Below are 6,366 nucleotides of genomic sequence, written 5' to 3'. Positions count from 1 at the left end.
AGCGCGTGGTTTCCGCATATAAATAATTGGGTGCGGGAAAAGTTAACAACTGACCAGGATTACGTTAGTGATTGTTGACTTTAAGTAATATACCGATCATAAAATATATGTTAAAATGTTTCTCTCTCTCTCTCTCTCTCTCTGAGATAAAAATAATTCCTGAGATATGTAAGATATGCATGTTTAGAAATAGTGATCGATTGTTATCAGAGATATAATTGTCAGCTCAATGTAATTGCAGCAACATCACAGCTTTTGTAATGTAATATTGATATAGTGAATAGATCATCGTGTAATAGTTTAACGTCAAATAATTTGTCCTCTATGATGTGTATGTATTGTAAGCGAAAAGTATAGGTGTGTAATTAGTGATAAAATAATGACAACTGTATTGATTTTTGTATTTTTAGAGTCGTACAGTAGTGTATAACAGCGTGTTGAGATTGAACAAAAAGCCATCTAACTTGTAATATGAAATATATTTAGGGTTTAGTAATATGTGCTGTTGTATTTAGCAAAATTTGTAGCAAATTTGTATTTAGCAACGATAGTAAGACAAAACCCGCAACTGTAATGTTTTGTAATGTACTGTATATTTTTCTGCCTGTTCTGGTGGACCGTTGGTCTAAACCAGGGCAGGTTAAATAAATAATTTATCAATTTATCTCTCTCTCTCTCTCTTTCTCATTGTTAGCATGTTATTTTAGGACTGATGCCTGGGAAAGAATAAATAGATTGATGAGGCATATGTTCATTGTTCCATAAGCCACTGTTAAAATGCAACATTATAATGTCACCTATAGTTAAATGTGAATGAAAATAAAAAGTATGTCTATAATTTAAGATTATATCTATTATTCAAAAATATTATTAACACGAGTATAGTTATGCAGTATAAAATCTCATAATGTATTCCATTACATACTGGGCCATTCTTTTAATTTAACATGCATACATGATAGGACTAATGATCAATATGACTGGAACGTTTGGTTTCTATTTCAAATGTTTGAACACTTACTAACAACTTTGTAAAAACTCGAGATCGTTTTCCATTTTAAAGTACTTCATCAAATGAATATTAAAATGATCTCAAGAGGTTTTATTAACTAACTTTATAATGAACTCGTTTCCGTCTGATACTTTTAATCCTCTCAGTTTCAACAAATCGTTTTAAATATTTTAATCGTCTGTAGCTACAAGTTAGGTAGGATAAACATTTAAATTGAGTTATTCAATATACTTAGTAATTAAGTATTACATTTGCCATATTAGTATGGCTCATTTAAACGTAATTTAATATAATTTTTTAAATTTAAGTCGTATTGATTTAATAAAAACTATTTTGGAAGCTTTAAACATTTAAACATATATATCGGGGAATAAGTATAATACCTCCAAATTTTTCTATAACAAACAGCATTTTTAACTTATTTAATTAATTTCAGTAAATGTCGCTGTTGTTATATTAGGTGATAGTAATAATAATAAATATTCCATTATTTGCCGAAAATCTTTCTGATTACGCCGCAGTACGAACGCACCAGTAATTAAAAGTAATATAAAAAAAGGACGAGTTACGTGTCATAAGACATTTATTTCAAGACCAAAAGTTGTAACAAGCTTTGTAGTGGCTTCAAAGTTTAGTTTATACAATTCTGTAAAATTTTATAGTTTAATTTTATATCTCATTGTACTCTTAATTTATAATCCAAATCTTTTGGGCATTGTGGTTCTTTTTGGCACTAGTAACTTATCACTACTCATATAATTCTGCTCATACACAAATTATTCATTCGAAGTTCAACAAAGTAATGGTTTTTTAAGACACTCCATTTCGTCTCACAGATTCTGGGCCTGACGATACCAGGTAAGTATAGGTTGAGACCTGTCACAGTAACCTTCTGTGAATCTGAATAAATGTAAGGATAACGTTTGCGGTATTCTGAAGTGGTAACATAATCAGTTAACAAGTTAGTATAATATGAGTTATCTATTCTTAAAATGGCAATAACAAATATGGTAAATTCTCAATTATTATCATAGAAAAAAAAAATAATTTTCTTGATTTCCATGGGCTAGGGGAATCATGCATGTTCGTTACACATCTTTTTATTCGGCTTTGAAAAATTAGAAAAATTGATTATAGACAGGTAATGTGTACGAAAAACTGAATTTATCAAATTCAATTCCTATAAGCCGAACAAACAATTAAACGGCGAGTTGGAAAATATAGATTTTTTTGGTAACTTATATAAGTGGCAGGTTTTTTTTTAAATTCCAATATATTCATGTTTTGATGGGAATAAAGATAGTAGATATACAAGACTCACAAGGAAGGTGAATACATGTCAGAGGTACCACAGGTCTGTACTCTCCTTTTTTTATTTCACTACAAATTGAAAGAGTCATTTACTTACCTAATAAATACTCTAGAAACATTATTTTAAAATAATTCAATTCATATACTCTTAACGTATTCACCGTAACCTTAATATTATCAGTAGATGAGCGTTTACGTAAGGACCGAAAGATGAGAAGACGAAACGGTTCCATAAAAGTACAGAATATTATAACTTGATACCAGGAAAAGTGGAGACGCGGTGACCTGGCCCTGAGTTACATATAATGCCATCTATAACGGTTGCTCTGTTATTAGTAGTTCCGACCTTATCTGGACCGAGTTTCTCCTTATTATGGTTTATAAGATTCCCTCACAGGTCAATGGCCCATGAGGACGGGCAAAATACAGCTGCAAACAGGACATTTTACTTGAAACTAGTGAATTGCAACATGTGATATATAATACGAAGCCTATAACTAATTAATTGTAGTCGTTATGAGTGTTTATTAATATACAGGACAAATAAAGTTGAGTATTGCTTAAGAATGACTGAATGGACAGAATAAAAACGTTCCCAGTTGTATTATTGAATTTATGAGTACATCGGAATACCTCGACAAGCATGTAAGTATAAATCACGTGAAGAAGATGTGATGAAAAGATTTAGAGTTTTATCACAATGACTATATCCTAGTTCTTCTGTGGGAGCCTATTGTCATGGCTAAGCTGGAGTGGCCTACTAAATACCCTGAAAGTTTGAATTTAATTCTTAGTATTTAAAAATTATCGGGAATCCTACAAAAAACTGAACACAACCGACCAGATTCTCTGTCTTAAACTTCTATTTTTATCAACAGTGCCTAATGTGGAAGATATGGAAGACCATCCCTTGCTAGAAAAGATCAGCTAAAATAAGTTAATATTCCATGGTTTAGTTTTTATCCTGGGAACTGATTACGTCTAGACATACCTCCACTATTTTTTATGAGTCTTTAGATATCCTTTGCTTGTGATTGGGCCAATTAGCCAAAAATAACAATTAATGCATCCAGGATGCTTGAATATATTAAGTTTAAAGTGACACAATTACAGCTGCATTTTAATTTAGGATCCACTGTGTAAATATAGGATAACATTAAGAAGTTATAACGATTACAGAAGAAAAATAAATCTGTAAGCTTAATATTAACACACTTAAATTATTCGTTAAAGAGAATATAGTCATTCTGACTTAACGTGGTTACTAAATATCTAGTACTAACACAGGTGTATTGCAAGCAATACTCCAACCTTATCGCTGCATTAACTCCGATTAATTACGTTTTAAAACACGATATTTTCTTCTGTCTGCATATGTTTACTACAATAACTCCTGTTATACTTAAATGCTTATTACAGGTTCTTTTATTTTAGCTCTTATACATTTTTCAATGCCTACATTTAAGTTTATAATTAGTACTTCTAATTTAGTAAATCTATGAATACAAGATACAATAGCAATGACCCTGAAAGAATCTATTTGATAGTACAAGATTTTTTGTATCAATATTAACCCAACCCTTACATTGACAATTTTTTACATTATTCATACTGTTTAAACGAAACCTTTAAAAAGTTTTTAAAAAGACTGTAATCAATTTTAAAAAATAACAAGAACTTCAGTGAAGATAGTTTGTCAAAACAAATTAGCTAATATTCTTTATCAACTTTTTGTAAATGTGTTATTATATTTACCTCGTAAAAATTCAGAGGCTTAATTACTAATGTAATTTCGCTTGAATATTTTGTATTGCCTGCCTACTGAAGATAAAAATTAACAAAATTCACATATACATAGTCTGTAATTTTCAATTACATCTAGAGGCTTATAAGTATATAGATTTTTCCGTAATTAAAATGTTACTACACTTTCAAAACCAGAACATTATTTGTTTCCTTTATTCATAAAGGTATATTTTTGAATAAGCCACGTCAGGAAATCCGTTCCAGTTCAGCGTAAACGCATTATTAAAAAATATAAAAAATTAATATTTGACTACATATTCTCTCTTTCTAATTCAGACGTTATGCAGGATTTTAAAATTATGGATGCAAATATAAAACACCTAAAGCTAAAAACAAAGTAATAGAATAAATAAAATAAAAACCAAACTACCAGATTAAGTACAACATATACATATGTTCAATAACAGATAATTTATGTTTCCCAAAGTATTATATGTAGATATATCTAAAATTATTTAATGTATTACCATATTAATTTTATAATTAAAACCACTTAAAAATATAATAGGCCTTTAATTCTAAAACGCTAATGATTTAAAGTTATAAAATAATTCAAAACATTCCTCGCTACTCATATACTTGTCCAATATCTCTCATATGTGAATATTTTAAATAACTGCTCACTCACGTGTCTACAAATCGGCAAAATATTAAAAAGTTTAGAAGTTAGTGATATAATTTGTTGCTTGGATAGTAAAAGAGGCTACTTTCTAATATTAATCACTCTGGGATATCAGGCATCTGTGAGCTATCTAGACCCGCCGTGCCGCCTCCTTGTGTCATGTTTACCACTGGTCCTGTCTCTAATCTTCTTCTACTCGGCCGGACGTACATTCTTCACCAAGGGACATTTTAAGAACTCTTTTTCACAATACTTAAATTAAAATACTTTTCATATATGCAATTCTAAGTATACCAATACAGTTATTTTACTTTTCAAAGTTACCTAAATTGTTTTCATAATTATCTTCCGTAATAATACATCATAAGGGCTATGAAAAAGGGTGCAACATTTAAAGAAGAAACTGCTTAAAAATTGTAATAAATTATAATTCTCTATTGTTGTCAGTCAACGAGATAAATTGATTAAATGTCACAATTTGTGGGCAAACAATCAAGATTCAATGAAATGCCAATGAAAGTTTGTCACATTGTAAAAATTTATAACTCTCAAAGCAATGAAATATTTATATATAATAATGTTATAGTTACTATCGTATTCAGACTCCATCAAAAGACCAAATAAATAAAAAATTGGAAAAGTATTGTACTCTTTATATTTAGTAGTATGTATAAGTTTTTCCAATTGCTCCAAGAGTCTTCAACAAAAGACCAAATACTTAAAATATTACATGTTAGTATTATTTTGTATAGAATTTATAAAATGTTTAGTACAAACATTGGTTTGGCGTGCATAGATTAAAACAAATAAACTACTTATATTATTATATTTCAATTAGATGAAATTTTAAACAAGTATTTTATAATTTAGATTTCTGTAGGTAATTAACAAGAGCACTCCCTTGAATATAAATGTAAAGCTTTCTACGTAAGCAGCTTTGTCTCTGCCCACCACCACAACGGCTTCTAGACTTTCGTAACGCGGATTGTGTTTACAAACTCTGCTCTCTTCTGTAGTGTTTGGCGTGGTGTTATTTAGTGGGAGAGAGATTTTGTTCTATGTATACAGAGTTGCCAAATGTTCACATACTCCTTTAAACTATTGAACAGAAATATATCAATCTGTATCCAAGATGGTCGTAATAACAATAAATATCAATGAGGAATGGGGGGTTATTTTAAAAACGTGTAATGTATACTTCAAACATTTAGAAAAATAAAAACATCATAGACCCTTGGAAAATTACTTATTCCGCAAACAAAAGTTTTTTATCTTAATCTAATACAAAATGGCGGCTTTTTATTGTTTTAACTTTATACTTTATAAATATTTATTTTCTTATAAATTATCTGTTTAAATAGTTATATAACACAACGACAACATTTTACATTTAAAATTCAAACTTATAGTTGGTTCACAAGTTTGAAAGTTATCGTACACATAATCGCCCAGGTTGGGGGAAAATCCTCATACCCAAAACATATATCCCAAAAACCATATTTATATCTTATAACGATTTCAAAATTGATAATTATATATATATAAATATATATTTATTAGGGGTGTCACAAAAGTTGGGACTTGTGGCTAAAATTAACGAAAACCAACGAAAACC

This window comes from Homalodisca vitripennis, chromosome 2 (assembly GCF_021130785.1).
Source record: "Homalodisca vitripennis isolate AUS2020 chromosome 2, UT_GWSS_2.1, whole genome shotgun sequence".
Taxonomy (NCBI): Eukaryota; Metazoa; Arthropoda; class Insecta; order Hemiptera; family Cicadellidae; genus Homalodisca; species Homalodisca vitripennis.
This window is presented reverse-complemented; position numbering follows the sequence as displayed.